Here is a 24003-nt window from a genome sequence, read left to right on the forward strand (position 1 = left end):
CTTTACGTTTTTCAGCTATCCGTGAAAATGTCATTTCAAAAGAACACATTCATCCACGTAAATGGGTCACATTATGCATATCGCAAACGAATCGGCCTGAAAATAAAACACGTGACTTTTAGCGGTTCCATGTACGAACCAGAGTAGGTATATTAATGTGCGACGTCGAAGGAATAATATAATAGTCGTTTTGAAATGTGTATAAAATGCGAACATGGTCACATTACATAATATCGTATAAGGACATCATACATAAGTATTGTATATAGGTATATGATAATAATATACATATACAATATAAATAAATGTGTCTGAGTGTATATTTATATAATAGTAAAGACGTTATTATTATTATTAATGAGTTTTTCATTGCTCGTGAATTGTTATTTCTGGTTGGTATATTATATGGTAATATTATTATAAATTATTGGATTGACTTTTAATATAAACGTTCACAGTGGCACACACGCGTACATGGTTTTCCAATTATAAGAGTGGTGAGGGAAAAACACTATTAAAAGTTTCTATGAACAAAAATATTATAATATTTATCGCAAAAACTGTGCATTTTATTAAATTTTATACGTAATTCTACTGAGCTGTGCATCGGGTGCTTATTTAAACATTCTCTAAAAGGGAAGGGCCACTAAATTTTGTTTTACATTCGCTTGCCCAAAAACCATAATTTACAATCGAAAATGTTTCAGATTATTTGAACTAAAAAATTTATGATTATATTCGACTCATTTAAATATTTTAGAGATATGATGAATAATGTAATTATACTTTCATAATATCATAAAATAATATTTAACCATGTAGCCATAACATACTAAGTAGATATATTAAATATTTTTTTTTTAATTTTTATAAATATTCATATAGTAATGCAAAAATACATAATATTACCTAACTAAAATTTAATAATATAATAATACATATTAATTGATTCAAAATATATTAACTAGACTAAAATAAACCATAAAATGCTGTGTATCCACTCCTATACATATGATATGAAATAATTATTTGATAATATTATAATTTTAAATTTAATAAAATTAAAATCAAATTGTTGTAAATATACATCAATCATAAAATTAAGAAACTAAATATAGCTCGAAGGGGGATAAATTGCCCCCCCCCCCTAAAATATGCACTGGTGTCACAGGATTTTAATACCCCTAAATGTTTTTACCCCCGGGGGTAAAATATACAAGGATATTTTGTAAAATTGTTCTACAGGGGGGTAAGAATATCCTAGTATATTTTATATACCAGTATATTTTCACCCCCTCTGGAAGCGTTTTACCTGGGTTGGGATAGGGTAAAAATATCCGGGGGTAAAAATCGCCTGTTACACGTTTTTCAATTGTATTATGATATTATGATGACTTATGTGTCGAATTTGTACAGGTAGAAACTTAATATGTTAATTAATATAGTTAGTATATGTTATAGGTACAGATTTAGAATTTCTTTTCTTAGCAATTTCAGATTTGGTTGGATTTGAGATAAATTAAATACAAATGTTTTTCACATGTATATTTTATAGTTTTGTACACAGAAAAAATATTAGTTTATACAGCACTGAGGAAATTATTATAGGTACCTAATGGCTAATATATCTTTATAATACGACATAACATTGTGTGCAGAGTGCGCAAAGATGACTTTGAGACATAATTATGCGTACAAATTGCAACATTAATTATTATAGGTATTATTATAGAGGTAAGTATAAATTTGAAAATGTTCAATATCGATTTATTAACGACTGTTCGCGCTATAGCTTAGATAGAGGGTTAGGGCAATGTTAATTTAATTTTTGCTTACATCTCCAGCACACCCGTCATTAGCAGGCCGTCGAACGTACCTACCTGCAGCGTAAAATGTGACTGATAAAAATGAATTCTATACTTTGTCCATAAATATTAACATGCTACGGTAATAATATGCTATATATACTATAATGTTATTGAGTCACAATTCGAATATTTTTACTGCGTATAACAATATTGACCAAAAATTGGTGACGATTTCAAATTTAAAAGCCATAAAAAATGACAGTATAGATACGCACTTACTATATATATTAAGGGTTTTGTTGTGAGAGTAATATTTTCACAGATAAATCAATATAATTTCATATGAAACAATAATCAGGTAACTTTTTATAGTTTTTAGAGGATAATGATAATCACCTCCTCGTATTGCATCCTCAGGATAACGCAAAATGTATTTTAAGAATGTCATAAAATAATTAGTACCTAATTCGATGTAATAAGGTCTGAGCATAATTATTTATATTCGAGCCGAGTTCACATGTCAATCATTTTAACATGAAAAATAATAATATTTTGAGCTTATAATAGACCTTTTGAAAAAAAGGGTAACATTTAATAGTGTTTTTAGAAAAATTTAACTAATTCAAAATATATTTATTTAAAAGAATAATAATCGTGACTTAACAAGTATTTTATTACTTATCAGTACGTAATTTTTGATAGTTGCGTGATGCTAAAATTTGATGTAATACTTCTTTTTTTTTTTATTAGAAAAAAATCTCGAGAAGGCTTAAAATGTAGCAAAATAAGTTGTTGTTTAAATTAATAAAGTAAGAGTGTAAAAACTGTTAAAATACCGTTGTTTTTAAATTGTTAATCTCGAAAAAATTAAAACTCGTCATCTGTGGCCATTAGTTATAGTTATGGATATTTCAAAGTTATATACAAATATATTTAAATATCGTTAATATCGTAAAAATCTTTACCTAAAATATATATAAACGACAGTATAAAATATTAACTTTTGATTAAAGTAGGATAAAAACCTGTGTTGTTGAAACCTTAATAAACTTATAAAAAAAATAAAAATATTGTTTAAAAGTTGTTGGACTTTTAAAAAACATTGTTCGTCGTCGTGGTCTTTTCGATTTAGGAGTTAATTGTTTAAGACGGGTGTCCGTGGATTAATTACACACCGTCGGAAAATGAGGCTCCCTGATCTAAACGTATATTTTTCGTTTTGAAAATACCGCGATAGATGGAATATAAGACCCGAGAAGAGTCCTGCAAGTTATTTCATACACTAAATACGATTTCCAAAGAGTATTTCCCCTCGGAGATGCGATCGACGTTTCATCTAAAACAGAAGAATATAATGTAATACTGCAATGCATTCGTAACCGTCAGCGTAGTATCAATTACAGGTACTGCGTGGGTCGTTGCTTATACATAATAATAATTATTGTAAGACATAAGGCAGCGATGTGGAAAAAGTAGAGTGTAGAAGAAGCTCGACTGGTAGAAATGATAGAGGGTGATCGACTTTTTCAGTACTTTCATCATTTATACATTCATAGTACTTCAGTATAAATCTTCAGGGAGGGATTGTTTGAACCCCTTGAATCACCCCTGTATACTGGCTTATGCGCAACTAAACTCTTGATACGCAGAGGGCTGCACGTTCGATGACTCGTGCATTATACAACTTCTTGATTTTTTTTTGTGGTTTTTTTTTTACGACAGTAATTTATTTATTTTTTATTCTAGTTAATGCCTATGTGAAAAAAACAATTATTGTGTTGTTGTAGCCAATAAAATCGTAAACATCTAATAGAAAAAAACCGATGCCCAGCACACTTCATATATCTAAGCAGTTAAGTAGGCAAGGCGCTATTCGCAATTTATAACAATATTGCACATTTAGAACTGTCGTTGTGTAATATTTTTATCCGCGCAGGTCACCGTGGTCGTTAGCACACTGAATCATTTTTACAAACCCATAAGGATATCCAATTAAAAAAAGGATTTGTAATATTATATTAATTAACGCGACAATTTCAAATTATTCAACCAGCTAAATCATCGCTATCGTCGCGTGTGTATGAAGGTATTTTAATATTATATTAAGAAATGTGACTGAAGGTATAAGGATGATTGGCATTGGAATTCATTACGAAAAATGTGTCACCATTATTGGGTAATTGGGTTACGCGGCGACGGAAGGTTATAATAATAATATTATTATTATTGTTATTATTTTGTATGTACGGTGTTTTGGTAAGAGATCAGATGCCTATATAATTGATATAAAAAACAAATCCGTTTTGACGATTGAATTTTAAAATGTCTCGCTTTTAAATGACTGTATATATTTTTCTATATACATTATATACATCTAATAATTTCGCTACAACTGCCCAACCTAATGGTATGTACATTACGATATTACGAAAACACGTTTAAATATTATTAATAAAAATTTATTTTTCGATGTTTTTGTAGGGCACTCGAGGCAATGTTGAATAGTAACGTGTTAAAAATGATTATAGAAAATAATATAATTTTAAATTTAATTAAATTAATCGTCGGTATCACGCGTGCTAGTTAGATCTGAATGATAATGTTAAATGGATTGACGAAATGAATTAGAAATAATACGATAACTATTACCCAGTTCCACGAATGCGTGTCAAAACGTAATTCATTAATTCATTCATCACTGATTTTACCGAAATGTTTAAAAATGTTGCATTCAAAAATAATTTTTACAATATTTATTTTTCTGTTTTGTAATTCAAAATAATGCAAAAATAAATTTCATACCATTATAAATATATACATTTTTTTTTTTTTTTGATCCAAACAAAGACTCATCAAATAACTATTTTTATCTGAATATGATGTCATTGATCATTTTTTATTTTAATCATATTGAAAATCGGTATGTTATTTACGGTACCGTATAATATTTTGAATGATATTAATAAAATCAATTTGAAAAACAATATTGGATATTATATTTTTCTACAAACATTTTATTATTTTATGTGTTGGAAACAATACTATTTCGCCAAAATTTATCAAAAAAACCAAAAACAGTGATGAGCTGATGGTGGATCAGGACGATGCTTCCGCAGAATTCTACTCTTTGGTATGAACACATCAGAGTTATTTATCATCGGAAGTATTTTAAGACCAGTGTATTGTAGATAGATAAAAAATATACATAGTGGTCAGCTATAATAAGTGTTGTCACCACTATTTTTTTCGATTTAATAATGCACTTATAAAAATTCTTAATTTTGGAATTTACAAGTATGATCTAGCATTATTTTTTTCAGATCTTTAGATTTTTATGCCATTCAAAGTTTGTCTTATGACTATAGAAATTAAAAACATATTTTTTTTCTGATACACTTTTTTTTTACGTTTGTAAGTAGTTTATATGAAAAAATAAGCGTATCTACTATTCTACATACCACAAAATTCAAACGAGTAGTTTCAGAAGCATTAAACGTCGATCATGTTATACTACACAGTAATAGTCCACAGTAATGATGACTAAAAATTATAGCAATTATAAGTATAACTAATTTTATGTTTGTTAGAATTGCCAGAGTATTAAAATAAGTACTACATTGAATAATACATAAATAAATATATTAGATGGTTGATGTACAGCCACATTATTATTTAGGGATTATTACCCTTGGAATAGGTACCTAAAGTTTTATAATTCAGAAACTATTTATTTAAATTTAAATTTAAATGTACCCGTCAACTTTTTCAAAATATTGGTAAGTGTACTGTACAAAAATCAGTATTTGAATAAATACAATAGATACAATCCGAGTGAACCACTCAGCAGTATTTTCAGATTGATTTGAAGTAAAATATTCATCTAGCAAGATGCAATTTTTAAGAGTAAGCTGAGCTCCAGGTTTTTAGTGAAACAGTAGATACATTTTACTATTGCTTTTGATTATAATAAAAATTCCCAGCACTCTATTTTATAAATATTTAATGACTCGACGATTCCAATTACTCTGATCGAGATAGCTTTTATTGTACGCACATTAGTACAACACACATTGGTATAACATATTACTCCGTTAGGTACCTACAGCTCTCGTGTAGTGAATGCGTACATGTATTATTTATATTCATTGCTAATTATTTTGAGCGGGTACCAATATTGCACCGTGAATAAGGGTTAGATAAGTGGTTTAGTACCCAAAACAATTGTGTGATGTGTACCTATGTGTATATGGGAGGCTGATAATAATAATAATAATAATAATAATATACATCGTGATGGTTTCAATGTATATTTTAGAACTTACGGTCAATTAATATAATATAATAATAATAATATTTGTATCCTTGATGAAAGTGATAATAGCGACCGACGATATATTATGTCGAGAACGAAAGAAAAAAAACCAATTTATTGGAAACGGCTGTAGACATTAGTAAATTATTATTTATTGTTACGATTACTGCGATACATTATATTTTGTATACACCACAGCGGCGCGGCGTCGTATTTATAACGCCCCAGGAATGTGTATTTATAGGATGCTGTTTCGAAATCTAAACAATTATACCAGTGCGTACATTAAATATTATTGTCACGACCTATTTGAAGCTTTTCGGTCCCGGATACAACGTCATGGTTTGTCTGGAAAACACTGTTAATAACAACACATTATGTACATCAACCATAAAACATATATATAAATATAACGGATATTACAGTATATATTGTATTTCCGGATGGGAAATGGCGCGGAGGGGGTAGGCCGACGAATTCGTGTATTTTAAACGCACTTCTCGAGAGGGCGCTGTAAAAAAATAAAACATGTATTATTTTAAATACAATTTTTGCGCATAAATATAATACTATGTCTTTATGATATTGAATTTTTTATTTTGTTTGATACAATTGGATAATTATGTACGCAGGTACATCTAGATTTCCTAAATGCGCCGGTACAGTGCATCGATATAGCAGGTGTAGCTGAATCCCTTATTCGGTGTGCATCTACGCCGATCAAACACGAAAACCATCCGAGCCGAACATATATACATTATATTCAATTAAATCTCCAACAACCTGTCACACACTGTCTACTATAGTACTATATATACATGTATTTGAATGTATGTATGAATAATTAATAATTAATAGTTTGTATAATCATTTCTCTATAAACGACGGATAGTGTCGTCATGTGCATACTATTATATTTTCCGACCATTCCGACCTTCGTAGTACGGACTCGGAAATGACTCGGATACGTATATAGTACGTACGTGGGTACCATATTATGCATGATGTATGCACCGTCCACCTGTCACGCATTGGGTCCGAAACAGAGGACCTGTTAGGAAAAAAAGTGACGTGACGGCGGGGGAAAAAAGCCGGAAAATATGAAGAAGAAAAAATGTATGAACACGCTGAAGAAGTTTCCGGTATTAATATTACGCTGTCGGGTTATTACCGCGCATCCCCGCCGTACATATAAACTAACCGGACGGCGGCGCAATGTCGGCGCTCGGATGACGAGAGAGGGTGTGCTACGAATGGAAAGTCCTATATACATCATCATAGCCGCCGCATCCTATCCGCGAACGACGTGCAGCGCGCTCAGCATCCCTCGCGTGGCGTTACTAGAGGGATGTTTGTGGCTGAAGGGGTGGGGGTGGATGGATTGGAGCTGCGCGAGGGTAGTTTGCGGAAAGTCGGGGCTGACGCGGACCGCGTGTCGGGCGGGGGATGGTGGCCGGATGATGGGGTGGACGGGGTTGGTGCCGATGGTCTCGCCGCCGGTGCTCACTGCACGAACCGTCGTCGTTTGTCGTGTGCCGGGGAATCAGTTTTGGCGGACCATCGTCGGCGGACGGACGGACGGACGGACAGACAGACAGGACCTGTACCATTTACGTCGTCCTCGTCGTCGTCGTAGTTTGGTATTTGGTATATATATATATATATATTATCGAATCAAGAACGTTTTATTTTTAACAAAATTATAATATATTTGTGCACGTCGGCGAAATATTTTCGTGTGCACTAGAACAAAATAATAATTATTATTATTTGAACCGATGTTGAACCTTCGGATTGCCGTTGGTGATGGTGATGCTTTCGAACCCGATGACTGCTTAGCCTTCCGTGACGCATAGTCACAAACGCCACTTGTTGTCTTCCCCGCCGTCCGATACCCACCGACAACACGCGTTCGGTGCCTTTTTCGGTGAGTGTATTTGTTTTTAAATGATCATATTATTACAAAATAAATATTATTATCATAATGTTAATTTATTATATTCACAAACTTTATCAGTTTATCACTATCTTCTGATTTGCAATATATACTACCCATCTAAATGACTTATCAAATGGGTTATGTGAAATCAAGTATCTTTTCTGCATGGAATCACACTCACGTGGAAGATAATTTGGGAGTTTCGTTGTGACTGCAAAATTAGTATTTGTCATAATATTTTTACGTTTGACTTTCCATTGTTTTGGATAGGGCAGTTTATTAAGTGCAATATAAGTGTATTAGATGACTTTTTCGCACCACTGATACATCTTTTAAAATTAGAACAACTACAGTTTAATAACATAAAAAGTTATTCTCTCGTCCTGTAAATTGTAATGTGCATATTGTTTTGTTTACTAATTATAAAAATAATTATTACCTAATATAATATAGCGTAACCGCAATTTTTTCTCCGAAAAACACATTTAAACATTTTATTTTTATCGACATATTAACAGCACAATATTTGAGCCAATAGATTAAATTATAATGATTTTAATATTGAACACAATTTTTAAATATTAACCTGCAAATTACGCAAATTTATAACATATGATACGAAACCTAATGAAAACGAAAGAATATTGTGAAATTCTATTGGAAACTGTTAGATCATTTTAAACTTAAAATGTTTAAGAGAAATTCATAATTTGTAATAAAGAATTATCGTATTATTATTTGTACATCACATAAATAATAAATTGACAACATAATGTATATGTACACTTCTTGCGGAGTGCAGTTTTGGTTAAATATGCGCATGCTAAGTAGTTTTAAAAAATATAATCTCAGTATATTTTCTCTGTTGCGAACCCTCTGGCAGATAAAATATAATCCGATTAAAAATTATAGCTGAAAGGCGAAAGCACTATATTATAATATATATATATATATATATATATATATATATATATATATATATATATATATATATATATATATATATATATATATAATGACGTACTTATTCACAGAGTACGAATTTGTCACTAAAACGTATAACGATGATACATAATATTATAACATTAGTATACATTATAATTATACAACGTAATTTTATTTAAATTTATCGTCAATATTAATTTGCTTATCTTTCACACCGAGTAAAAATTTGATAAATTACTCGAAAACATCATCGTGATGTGGAAATCGATTAAATTATTGAATTGGACCACCGAATTAACGTCCGGTTCAACGAAATCGAAATAATTTACATGTTCAGTCAAACTTAAATACCTGTCTACAGCGTATATATTTACTTTACAACTAGTGAGACCTGTACGAGTATACGACGAGGATCTTAATTAAATATTTGTAGAATAACGTATATAAACATAAATACAATAATGTAATAACTTTCTCGTCCGATAGAGGACATAATATTTATTTTTTCTCTCGTTTATTTTCATTGTCAACTTCAAAGGTTATTTAACTTACCTACCTAAATATTTGCATTCTTACATTACATAACACTGCGTATTTTAATTTTTCAAGATGCGAAATTCCGTTGATATAGGGTTTGAAAATAGACCAATTGTTTCATATAAATTTTCCGGAACGATAAATCAATTTCGACTTTGTGTTTGTGTTGTATGTCGGGCATAAGCAGTGGTTAAACGCACCTAAAATAATTCACGAGAAACCTAAAATTGATTCACTCCATCCAGCAATAAACACACGTACTTTATTATTATAGTATTACTATAATTATTATTTAGTAATTGTTTTTTCACTTTCGTAGATAGCACCCGTCCACTATTAGAAAAAAATCGAGAAGCGGGTAAAGGACTACTTTTCAAAGAAAACGTTTGTTGTCATAAAGATAAATTTGTCATTGTTATCATAATAGGTGTCTGTCTTTGAATTTAGTGTGGCCAATTTTTAGTTAACCTCTCTTTTCCTATACTTGACTTTAATAGAATATTTGATTCCTATCATTTTGACATTATATTTTATTATTCGGATATATATTTTATACAAATATATAACGTAAAATCTGCTAAATAAATATTCATTATTATTATTATTATTATTAAAATAAAATATCCGTTTTACGTTTAATATTATATCCACGTATACATCATATATTACCATTATATATGTTGCAGAATCGTTTTATTTTATTTTAGTCTCCATGTCATCGTCGTCATCGATATTATTGTATTATTATTATTATTATTTTTTTTTTAAGGAGAACCCGTGACAACATAGGCCATTGGATGTGGGGTGGTATGGTGGAAGTTGTTATTGTATATTTTTGTTTGTAGGTTTTTGAGTTGGTAAGATTATTGTAACTCGTGTTTGTGTATGTGTGGTAGGGATATGTTGCTAAAAATCTCGGGTGGTCACTCATCCGAGAGCTAGCAACTACGGCCAGTATGTACGTACGCTAAGTGTGTACCAAGCCATTATTATTATTATTATTTCTTTTTTCATAGGATAAAAGGAACCGAATACACGCTTGCGGTGCATATTATTATTATAAGTGTGTGAGTGAAGGTTTATTATTATCGATACCGATACGTTTTAACAACATTATTACGGCACCTAACCACTGAAGTTTTTTGAAACAAAGACGAAATTCATAACATTTCGTAGAGACATATTTTCGCATAAATACGTGAAACAAGCTTATTCCATTTGTAGCCATTTTCACGCCAATTCTTGTTATTCTATTATTGTATACGATACATTATGCAATGTGTCAACATTATATTATGTATTATATAATATATTATTATAGATATTTATATTTATAGTTTCACGTTTCACGTTTTCCGAATTCTTGTTTAAAGGTTTCACCAATTTAATTTAGTAGGTATACACTCTGTGCCGTGAGGCCAGGATTAGTATTTGGCAGCAACGCTGCAGCGATGGAGTTTTTCTGCAAAATGTGTCAGTGAGCTGCACCATGCAGGATGATATTATTATTAATTTAGTAATTTATTATACACATACGTTGCATAATAAGACGTGTCGGAGAACAGTCCAATCAATACAAAACAATTAAATACTATACAATATAATATTGTAGGTATTTATAGACTATAGCTGCGAGTTTTCCGATTTCCCTTTCCAAGGTTTCCCAATTTAAATTGTATGCATTTTGCGCCTCGGCCCGGGTCAGCACTCAGCAGAAGCAGAATATGGAGGGTACTATCATTAATATTAAATTATACATACGTTATATATTATACTATAAGCGTCAGAGAGCGAACCCATTATACGCTTTGCAATTTTGAGACCAACCAACACCTCCTTGTCTACACGCTGCCTAGTTGGATCATCGTGTATAATTTATTGTAAATTACAGTCGAATCTCGATAACTTAAATATTAAGGGGAACAAAAATAAATTCGATTTGTGTATTTTTCGAGTTACGGATTTCAAACAATACTTAAAAACACTTAAAAGGCACAAAAAAAAAAAAAAAATTGGGACATCGAGGTTTTCGACTTATCGAGACTCGACAGCAGTATGTCAAAATGGGTTTGGACGATTTACTATAATTAAAACGATATCGGATTGGTACGCCGTACCTGTGTAAGAGATAATAATAATTATAATAAATACACAGGTACCTATATATTATATTATCCGATATTCGTCTCGTTTAGACTTCCTTTGATCATAGTCTCCGTACCGAGTGTGAGTTGACAATAACGTACGCGTGTATACATTGTTATATTCTATAAGTAATTGAAAACTGGAGACGTTTGCTCAAAAGCGACACGGACTGAACGAGGATAATCTGTGATGAGTAATCTTCGATGTATGTAATATTACAATACTTTATAACGCATATGCATTAATGGCGATTTGATTATTTTAAGAGAGTTTTTTTTTCATTTCATTGAACAATGCGATGCAAAAGGGACGATTCGAAATAGAAACGGCAATAGGTTTGTTACACGTTAAAACCACGATTATAATCTTTATAATCGTGGTTAAAACAAATAATGAGGTTATAGTGATGGGGGCAGATCTTCAACCAGAGCTTTTCGATTCTGAGAGGAGCGATGAATGTAATAGTGATACAATGAAATATTTTTTGACATATTGTTTGTGTCAGTATACTGATTTTACTACTTTATACGATGTTCATCTTTAAAGATGACGTCTGATAAGGAATTAAATCTAGATTGTACTTTTAAGAGGTAAAAATTGAAAATTCTCAGAATTTTTTTAAATAATCAGAAAAACCAAGGAAAACAGGTTTTTGAAAAAACCGTCAGAGCCAAATCGTAACTACTTCATCGGTTTAGCCTAACCTATAAGAGATCTGAAGGGGGTCCGAGGTCGTGACGCACAGTGTACAGGCTAATCGAAATCGTTTTGTTTTTTGAAATTACTAATTAAGGGCCATTCTTACAATGCTCGGTTAGTGCCTGATAACACTAACCGGAAGAATTTATCATGAGTTAACCGATAGAATTCTACCGGTTAGTCTTAACCGACACTTAACCGGACATTGTAAGAACGGCCCTTACAATTATAATATGTTTTATGAAATATGATTATCGATGTGCCTGAAGTATTACCCGTTTCGATAGATTTTTATCGAGTTCAGTACAAAATAAAGAAGATTCAATTAATAACGCTCGTCGTCCAATTATTTTTCCAAAGTAAAACTCAATTTCACTTAGCTTGAAACACGAATAGAGTGAGTTTTCTTAAGACAACATTCGTAAAGTTTGAAAGCCCTTGTCATTTTCACTGTGAATGTTTACATTTATTAATATGATAAAAACCGTACAAATATTATTTTTATTTTTCACTCGAGAACTTCAAAGTTAATATTATTATTTATTGAACTTTCAATTTGTACGTTAGTGATACTAGGGTATAAAACCTTTTTTTTACGTATTTAAAGAGCTAGGTTTAAAGAGGCAAAAGTAAATTACTTTTTACATTATCATCACTCATCACCAACGTTAAGTTTGTTTAGTCAGCCTCTTTGAATGTATAATATAATATGCATAAATATTTTTTTGTTTCACCACTTTATGTTCATTTTTAAACAAACAATAGAACGAGTCAAGTATAATACCTGTTTATATATCTGACGACTGTATTTAATATAAAAAATGTAATATAAATGCATAGTGTATTCCTTAAATATTAAGACATAAAATGTAAATATCAATAAGAATATTCTATTGGTTTAAATATTTTATAATTCTTATAATCGGATTTACGCTACAAGCGATGTCTTAATAACCATCGCGAGACAAGCAATTTATTCGTATAAAGAAAAGGATTTAAGTTTTCAATCTGTTGAATTGATTGAATTGTAAATAACACATATTATTATAATATGCGATGACTTGCAGTGCCGTGTTATGGGAGGAGTGGAAATGAGGGACAGTTGCCGCGGGGGTGGCAAGCAAAAGTTTCCTGGCTTACCAGTTTGCAATATATACTCTTTATAAAGTATTATTAATTTATTATTAATAAACACGAATAAAATATTCATAAAAATTTCCGTGTAGGACATTTCACTGTGGCGATGATTGCTTTGGTTTCCTCTATGGTGATAAATATTATAATATTATATATGATCCATCGTCACACAATATATCGCATACCATACTGCAGTGGATGCAGTGATATCGCTATTTTGGAATGCGTGAAAATTCGTGTTCGAATATTTTTTTTTTGAGTTTAAAATTTATACACGTACACTAAATGGTATTATTCGAGTTTCCCTGTTGCAGTTGTGTTATAACTTTTCACCATAAAAGTCTTTTACGATTATTGCGTGCATTTCATATACTATGTACGTATTTTATAATTTAAAATGTTTTATTGCCTAGTAATTATTTTGGTTCAATTTCATCTGCAGATCAAAAAATATAGGTAGTACATGCTATCATCAAAGCGATTAAAACTGAGTGGTAAAAAATATTACTGATTGTGGTAGATTTATTATAATATTAGTATATAAGGGTAGTAAAGGGTGGCATATTGCTTAAAATTGCATTGGCAGTAAACCTCCTATATGAGGTATAGCATATAATAATATATTATTGTTATTGTAGATACCTACTGCTGCAGTCTCCTACGATTTCGAGGTCTCGGACAGCTAGTGATGGTTGTTATTGTTTTGGCATGAACGACCGTTGCGAATGCCAATGGATATTCGTCTTATATTATAATATGGTAAATGCGATGAACAATATAACGTCGACTCAGCTCTGCAAACGGGTCGTTAGCAGATAATTAATTAAAACGTCGGTAATCACTCAGTATATTTCACTTCATAGTTCATACACCAGAAATTCACAATAACATTTACATGGCGAGTTTGGTCGACGTATATATATATATATTTGTGTATATATAAAAATATTACTTCCACCCAGCTGAATGACCTGATTTGAAATATTAAAATTAATAAAATATACGGTGTAGATAGGTATACCAGTGTATATCGATTATTTTGGTATACTTCTGCTGTTTAAATATATTAACCCTGGTATACTTTCGAATGCTGTTAAAATTACTTTCTAAACTTTTCTGATATTCCCATGTAAGGAAAATCTTGAAAATTTTCATCAAAATCTGTCGAGGAGTTTTTGAGTTTAGCCGCAGGTAACAAACATAAATTAGAAGAATCATTAATTTATAATTGAGCTCACTTATTATAATATTTGTTTTAAGAATTAATTTGTGTATTCGAGAGCATAAACTTGACGATTTTATGCATGCTTTTACCTAATTTGACCGAGTAACCAATAGTTATTATATTTTGTACAAAAACAATTATTAAATATTATTAATTTTTTCAATTATTACAATTAATCATCTCAATCTGTAACCAATGGCAAACCTTTTTTATAAACAAAAATATAAATTTCCAGCATGAATGACAAAATTCTTGTGTAAAAACATTTCTAAAGAATGTGAATTTTGAAAAATCCTTTTTTAGTGATCCACGCTACACACGCCGATGGTATGAAGGTACGGTGAAAATGGCAAGTGTCCTATGGCTATTGTAGTTAAGGCTCTATATATGTTGATCTGTCAGTCAGTCAGGACGCGTTCGATTGTATACATAATAGTTGTACAAATAGGACGTGTCTGGAATATCGTTATTCTCTGCTGAAATTATATATTTTAAATATGCCGTCTTGACTTCCACCCGTACTGCCGGACTGTCGTAAATGTACACGACACGTGCGAAAGATGAGACCGTCACCGTATAATATATTATTATATCGGTTGCGTGTCCATCCGAGAAGTGCTCCTTAAGGGCTTATGCCACGACGATTTAGAGTTGGGTTAACGCACAAAGGTCCTTTCCTTCATCCGTCCTCCGTCATATTGCAATTGTTTTTTTTTTATTTTACCCGAAACGTGTGCCGAATATAAGAAAACGATATAATAACGATCTATATTATATATATATTATTATGTGTAGGCAGCGGCGCGTGCAGGGTTGACGGTGTGTCGTTTGGCGGGTCCAATCGTTCCGAGGAAACAATATAAAATTATAATGAATACGAGTCGCGGAGAATAGTTTTTTTTTTTTTACGTTTAGAAATTAATTGTCAAGTGTTGAGACAGAAACTAATTACGACCGTTTGACATTGTCTAATATAATGCTATTTCGTTCATACGAATATAAAAATAATTTAATTTTTAGATACATTCAAATGTATGTAAAATCGGAATTTGACGCATATTTATTAAACATTCACACGCCATGCATGATTTATAATACTTTTCGATATTGTGTTACATAAAAAAACAATAGGCACTTTTGTGTGTGCAAATTCATTAGCGGATAATAGAGGTATATACATAGTTTCTAAAATCGAAGTATAGTTAATATTGTATTCATTGTCGACCGATTATTTGTATACAATAACATGAATAAAGTTTATAATAATTTTTTAAAGACATTTCACATGAATTTCATCAAATAAGAAATACTATGCTTGAGTCTTGGACAAAGTGTCAAAATTAATAATCAGTTTTAATTTTATAAATTCTTTAATAGTCATCTAAACAAACGTAGTGTTTATTGCACATCATCTAACAATAAAACATAGGTAGTTATTCGATTGGCCTCATAATAAGGTTAGATCAACCTTTTAATTTATTCGAGGAAGAAACCCATTCTAAATATCACCTAAATATTTTTACTATTTTGTTTAGGTTAATCGCTCTTCTACTTATAGTTTAGTACTGAATTGGAGGTTACTGTATGCACTGATGTAATTAATATTAACATTAATCTTATGTTTATGTAATCAAGGCTCGTGGTATCTAATCCAATGGCTGATAATTGTGTTATATTAAAGTCACGATAACAGATACAGTGGAGAAAGACTTGAAAAAAATCGCTAATTACATTCAATGAAATCTCAAATAGATACATAATGAAAATCAATATAAATAAAACTGAAGTCACGGTATTAAATAAGAAAAGTTGAGTCTTATCGTTAATATACAATTAAATAATCAAAAAATGACTAATAAAACACAACAATACAATAATATATATGTTTCAGTACAATAATCGATAATTTATCACTCACCCTTTCCGATTTTAAAACAGTTTAAACATATCAGTCTTGAATAGATATCACAACTCGACACTCAATGAATATTAATTATAATTCCATATTAAGCTATTGGTGATAACAATTAAAAGCTCATAGGTTGAAATGTGATTTCGAGTGTCTCATATTCATTATTACTTCACTCCACAAACACGAATGATATAATACTTTTTTGAAGTCGAGTAGACGGAAATTGATTTCCTATGCATAAACATGACATAATGTGTTTGATGCAACGTTATATTTTCATTGCTCATTAATCAAGAATATGTTTGCACTTTTATGCTTATTCCTGTAAAACAACTACATTATATTATTATTAATATATGACTTGAGTATTTTATGTATTAATTGTGTACAGCTTATACTGTCACTGCGTGTGCTGCATCAAAATATCCAAACTTTTATATGTATACATATTATATAATTATTTGAGCACAATAAAAATGCAGCGACATAATATTAAACCGCGTAACTATTGAACACTTTGAAAAATAATGTTCTGCTATATTATACGGATGTAGCTATTTTGCCTACACATTACGCCGTGTGTACAATTTACGTTAATAATGAAAAATTCGGTAGGGTATAATAGCGACCAACCGATATACAAGACGGTAATGTCTTGTCTCAATACAAAAATATTTTTTAAAAATCAAGTGGTATGATATTGCGGAGTCTTTAGCTTTTTTTCCAAACAATGATAAACTTGCCTGTTTTGCAAAAAACTCGCCCATCGAAATAAAAGATATGTAATATATTCGCAACGGGCTCGATGAAGCTTTTCCGGGCGTTTTTTTTTTATTAATGTATGCTAAGTTTATACTATATACGATCGTTTACTTTTTCTCCCACACATGGCATTCGAACAATACCAGTTTTACGTGTATATACGTATATATACATACACACGATAAAATATTAATATACGTATATGTATATATAATATATATTTTATTTTTTATTGGCTCGGTGCCGAAAACCGTGACTGCGGATTTTTATCGATCGTCCCTGAAAAAATTCCCGGCGTTTTCCCGTCTAACTTCCTACGCGTTTTTCCGTGGATAAATAAATCTGTTCGCCGCACAGCGTTTCGGACATGGTGGCCGGTTCGCCTGCGCGATTCTCTTCGCTATCGAATGAATAATATTATAATTATTCAATATATACATCGAAAAAAAAAAGGTGAGGCAAATAGCATCTTTATCATTATAATACTTGGGAAAGCCACACTACTGTTAAGATGTTTTAGTTACTGTTACGTATCACATTAGTGTAAAAGCGCAACGCCAGCACAAGGACACTTATTTTCTCGAAAAATAGAAAAAAAAATATCTGTACTAGAAACACCGATCACTCGATAATGATTGGTGATAGAGGAGGGGGTAATCGACACACGATATCATAATATATTGGTATAGTTTTTTTTTTGTGTAACACGATATGGAAAAGTTTGATAAATAATGATTTATAGTGTGCGAATACTTAAAAAAAGAAGGAGAAAAGAAGAAAGAAAAGAAGAAGAAGACGAATACTTAAAAAATGTGCGTTAAATTTCAATAGATGGGTTATTAAAATACGTATTTCAAAAAATTGAATTCACTCCGCACTCGTCGAAAAGATTATGTCGATTGGTCGTGACTAGTGTTTGAGACTCAACAATTGATTTCTGTGCGTTTGAAACAAAACCATCCCATGCGAGTATTATTCTCGACAATATTGTTTCTCTCTAAAATAGAAACAATTTTAATCTAGATAAGATATACCGAACACTCAATGATTAGGAGGAACTCATCTGATTTGCTCGTTTCTGCGACAAAGGATATTTTAACAGATATGTATCGTTTTTTTGTGTAACATAATATATCTAAAGGTATAGTAAATCGCAATAATATAATATATGGTGTACAAATATTTAAAAAATGAGCGTTAAATTCTGTTAAATCCATGTCCAAGAGTTTCTAATGTGAAACTCTTATTCAATTAAGTTTTTTATTTTACCACCTTGTTTTGTATTCGTCATCACTAATTTACTTATTGTACCACTTATATTGTAAAGATCGCACATTTTCAGTCAATTACGATTTTTTTTTTTAAGAAGCATAAAAAAGTAGTGCTGGCCAACGATATCGATGTCGTGGGTATTTTCCGAATAATTTCGATATCAATATCTAAAAATAATTATCGAAAATACCGCGGTATCGGCTCGGAACAATTAAGTTGTCGGATATTCACTTTTATAACTTTTATCTACTAGATAATAAAAAATATCATTATATTACGATATATTTCAAAAAAAATAGTTACCACAATAAACAATTTATTCTAAATTCAGTGCCGTTCGTTAATTCGTAATTATTTTAAATACAATTTATTAAATAAATACTCAATGAATACTTTTCAGTCAGTATATTAAATAATTTAAAATTTATAATTAATTTACACTCATAATATATTAATGTAATATGTATTATATACTTTTAATATGTTTTTAATAAACTAAATTATATCAAATGTAACTTGTAATTATATAAAAATTTAAATCGATATCGATTATTAAAAATATATCGTTGGCCAACGATAAAAAAAAAGTTAGGTAATTAAAATATATTGAAAAGTGTAGGTACTCGACGAATTCAACTCGTGTGATCGCCGAATAGATTATGTCAAATGATCGTGACTGGCGCTTGACTTGGCAATTGATTTCTGCGCGTTAAAAAATAAAAACCTTTCCTGGTGGGTATTCGATATTGTTTCTTTCGAAAAATATTTAAAAAAATATGGACAAGACAGACCGATCACTCGATGGGGGGAGGGAAATCATATAATTTCGCTCATCGCCTCGGTACGCGATATGAATTATATTGACCAAGATTAACCCATCCCACTATGGCGTGAAAATATTTCGAAAATGTGCGTTATTAAAAATATATACCGGAAGATGACTAAAACCGCTGAATAGATTATGTCAAATGATTTTGACTAGTTTTTGACTGTAAACAATTGACTTCTGCGCTTTTAACACAAAAAAATCTTCCCGGCAAGTATTCGATGATATTGTTTCCCTGGAAAAATAGGAAAAAGAAACGGAATAATGTACACAGCCCACTCGATGCACACGTGGTATTTGTTCAACATCTCTCCGCAATAATAATTACAATGTTTATGCGTTATTTTGTTTATTTTTTATATTTATATTCTCTGGACCGAACTGGAATTAAAAATACAATCGTCCCGAGTTTAGTGGGTACCTGTTGTGCCACCGGCCACCGCCCAACAAAATTCCCATAGTAATAATAATAATAATAATAATAATACAATCGCACAGAGCTGTATAATATGCTTTGTATACAATAATAATTAATAGTGTGGTTACCAGCCGTGTTTGTTATTTTGGTGTCACACGGTTCACGTGACTTTTAAATGCATCCGGATTAATAATTAAACTCTGGCTGGCCAATTCGCTATGGCTGCGGTTGTTGTTATGATTATACAGATGTGTATATTATTTCATAATGATGTATGTGCAAGCCATCGTTTATTCACATTTTAACGATAAATTACTAATTTCCTATGATGATCCAAAAATATATACATATACATTTATAATTTTTTTTCATTTATTATATTTTAAAACGTGTCAACATATTACATGTTATTACAAGTTAATTAATAAAATTAATAATTTATATATTAAATATGGTATGATCAGAAGATATGTTATGTGTATGTTAATTTATTATGGAGTGGGGTTTTGTTTATTAGGCATGTTAGAGCAGCTAGGAGGGGGTTTAGGACTAATTTTAACTGTTTAAGGAAATTGGTGACGAGTTGCAGAGGTGATTAACTCGATCAGGGTGGTGGAGTGTTCGCTGTGGTTTCGGCATATGAAGGTTTTTCTTTTGGATTTGAGCTTAGCGCGTCATGTCTTCTTCTGTAAGGTGCAGGTGGTACAGCATCATGTGTTTGAATGTGTTGATGAACTGTTTCTGTCAATCTGGTTTTGGATTTGATGCGGCTTAATATTTTTTTAAAGGTTTGACATCCTTTATAACTAACAGAGTGGTTTCTCCCACAGTTTGCACATTTTGCAGGTTCCTCCAGCTTTTTTGTTAAATTTTTGGTGTAGCGTTCAGCTCCACATTTCACGCATCGCGGTTTGTGGAAACAGTAATTGCGTGTGTGTCCATACATCAGTGATCGCATTGGGAAGGGCCAAGTTGTTTCTGTGGGTATTCGAATTTTACAATTGAGTTTAATATTTTGACGATTCTGAATCTTTTACGATTACCTGTGTTGCGAACTAGGCTGATGTTAAATAGTGGAAGTGGCAATTTGTTCGTACGGTGTGTTATGTTTGTAATGCTGATTTCTTTATGCCAAAGGTCACTTAGACAGTTTTTGAGTGGTAGGTTAGGTTAGGTGTGGTAGGAGTCGTAAGGTGGAGGTGGCATAGTACGATACGGAATGGTTGAGGGGAACTGGAGAGATAAGAGTGGTATTCATGATCGGCGTCTATTAGATATGACTTAATATAGCCATGAACCCGTGTGTTCGGTCGTATGATAATATTAGATCTTATCGCTTTATACATGTGAATCCCTCTGGGCCCCCCATGCGAGATAAGTCCTTGTTAAATGTACTAAAATTGGTTACATTTGTTGGGACGATATTCGGAAGTTTACTTTGTTTTGTTGAGGTATCACCATATTGTGTGACGAGTTGAGCTTAATTCTAAATAAAAAATAGGATTCAAACATTTTGTGATTCGAGGTAACGGATTTTTCCAGATTTTAAACTATATAAATATTAAATGTATTACCGTTATTTTATTATAAACGATAAAAAAATCTATATTAGTTTATGATGCATATTTCTTTTTTTTATTAGAACAAATAAGAACATATACACAATTTATAATAGAAAATTGGTATTATGGATGTGGAGGGGGTCTGGGGGCGGATCCATAGTTTGGGAACTGTGAGTCAAGCCATTTCAAGAGACCATTTATATTAGAGATGAAATTGGATTAGAAATTAATACCTTGTAAAAAAAAAAACACAATATGCTCAAAAAATGTAAAAGTATATTTATATTAGATACCTACAGTTATTTTATTATAATAATTTTCTTCTATTTTTCATTTCTGCAAATGTTTCAATGACCTAACCTAATCTGCAGTACATTTTTCTATACTAAGTACTGCAAAGATTGATAATTTTTCTTCAGACATAGTAGAGCGTAAAAATGACTTCATAAATTTAAGCCGACTAAAACTTTTTTCAGCCGTAGCACTACTGACAGGCAGTGGATAAAATTTTTTATACAGGGTACATAAATTTGGATAGGACGAAACCATATCATAAGTTATTATAAATTTCAAAATTTCATTCATTGAAATATCTTCACATTCCTTATTTAAATGATAGTAAACACAACTAAATGACTCATATTCTGAAATAAGATGATCTTGATCAATATCAGTTTTGTAAATTTCAGAAAGCTTCTTAAGTTCACCAATGGATTTTTCATTGGTTTTTTTTTCTACAAAATCTTCAAACCTGTGATTTAAAAAATTAATGAATGAATCTAAAATTACAAAATATGTTTTAATTTTGAAACTTTGGTCAGCTGATTTATTTAAATGATCATCTACACCCATTTCATCAAACGTTTTTTTTTGCTTTTTTGTTTCTTTGTTCATCAAACGTTGTGATACTATCAAATTTTTCACACAACACAATCACATTTTTTTTAATTTCTATAAATTGTTCAGTAGTTCTCATGGATTTAATATTTTCTGAACAAGCTATGATCATATTGAAGGCAGCTGTTAAATCAATTTATGCATTTTTTTAATAGTAGGATAATATATAAGCTTTTGTTAAAATATTTTTACACACAACCAACAAAAAACTAAACTTAAGTATCATAACATGAAACAGCAAACCTTGTGCTTCTGAAACTTTGACGGTTGAAATATTGTAAAATGTAATGAAGTCTTATACAAATATAAATTACATATTTCTTATTATAACTTTTTTACAAATCTATAAACTATTTAAAAATCAAAAAAAAATTATATTTTTACTTTTGCTCTTACAAGTTTTCTGGCCCCACCGGAAAGACGATTTTTTTTGGAGGAAGCTGACATGGTTCCAATGGTTTCATACTTGTAGTTTGTTATTTTTTCACGGTGTAATCGATGTATTATTTATTAAAAGTTAAAACCACTAATTACTAAACACATTAATAAGATCATGTAATAAATAATCATATGCTGAACGCCTGAACACTTTTCCGTCAATAAAAATCGAGATAAATGATGGACGTCGAACAGTCGAGTTTGGTGTGATTACTGCGATTGTGATAATACGTGATCCGGGGAGAGATATAGACATAGACTTATTGGTAATTATCCAACTACGGATTTACATTAGATTATATTATATATATAGTTTTGTTAGTTCTGTGAATACACGTCGCAACCGGCACACACGATAGCCATTTCACATTTTTATAGGTACTATAAATAGACACAATATACCCAATAATGTTCAGTCATACGTCATACCACAGAACTGATTAAATTTAACCTATTCTGTGGTCATACTGCCGATAGAGACTTATTTACGATTTCTAAATATAATCTAATTTTATCAGCGCAACAAACGTACGGAATAAAATATGATTTACTCAACTTTCTACTAAAACGATATAATTAAAAATATAAATTATGAATTGTAATATTGTAAATTTGGAATATACATGGCACTCATTTTTCAAGTAACTCCGATGGGCCAACCGTCCAAGAGTCCATTCCAAGGTCTAAAAATGGACAAAAGTCGCCAAGAGGCCAATTTTGTCAACAAATTTTAATTGTGGGTCAGCTGACCACCTGACCCTCCCCTCCCCTAGATCCGTCCCTGGAGGGGGTATAAATATACAGAACCTAATGATATGAATGAAGGGGGGTCATTTGGACCCCCTATTCAATGAACCTACTTCATACTTAAAAGCTGTTTTTTAAAATTTTTTTTGTTTTTTTTTTTTTAATGTTGAGGAGGTCACTAGGCAAATTTCACTTAAGTCGGCGAGGTGGGTTATCAGGAAGTTTAAGAGGGAGTAAAAGATTAAATTAGTGGATTTGAATTTTTGTGGAACAAATAATTTAAAACAATAAATCGTTCAATAGCAATATTGTCGCTGAATATGCACAATGTAAAATGATTATCGATTGCCACACGCTTTTCTATACTTCTTCTGATAGTAAAACAATGATATTTTGTTATTCTAATATGCAAAACAAATATT

At 31.0% G+C, this 24003-nt stretch overlaps 1 protein-coding gene across 5 annotated transcripts in view; it reads left to right on the top strand.

The window, feature by feature from the left end:
• Positions 1-7654: 7654 nt before the first annotated feature.
• The window catches only part of LOC107173088 (uncharacterized), a 94595-nt gene continuing 78246 nt past the window's right edge, over positions 7655-24003 (top strand). For 2 of the 5 annotated variants that reach the window (XR_016190337.1, XR_016190338.1), the window contains exon 1: positions 7655-8047. The gene's annotated coding sequence lies outside the window, so the exon portion shown is untranslated. The remainder of the gene's footprint in view (positions 8048-24003) is intronic. The other 3 variants (XR_016190336.1, XM_089219907.1, XM_015523463.2) reach the window with 2 other exon arrangements.

The sequence above is a fragment of the Diuraphis noxia genome, unplaced genomic scaffold (assembly GCF_037042655.1).
Source record: "Diuraphis noxia isolate RWA-SAM2 unplaced genomic scaffold, SU_Dnox_SAM2 contig0002, whole genome shotgun sequence".
NCBI classification, from domain to species: Eukaryota; Metazoa; Arthropoda; class Insecta; order Hemiptera; family Aphididae; genus Diuraphis; species Diuraphis noxia.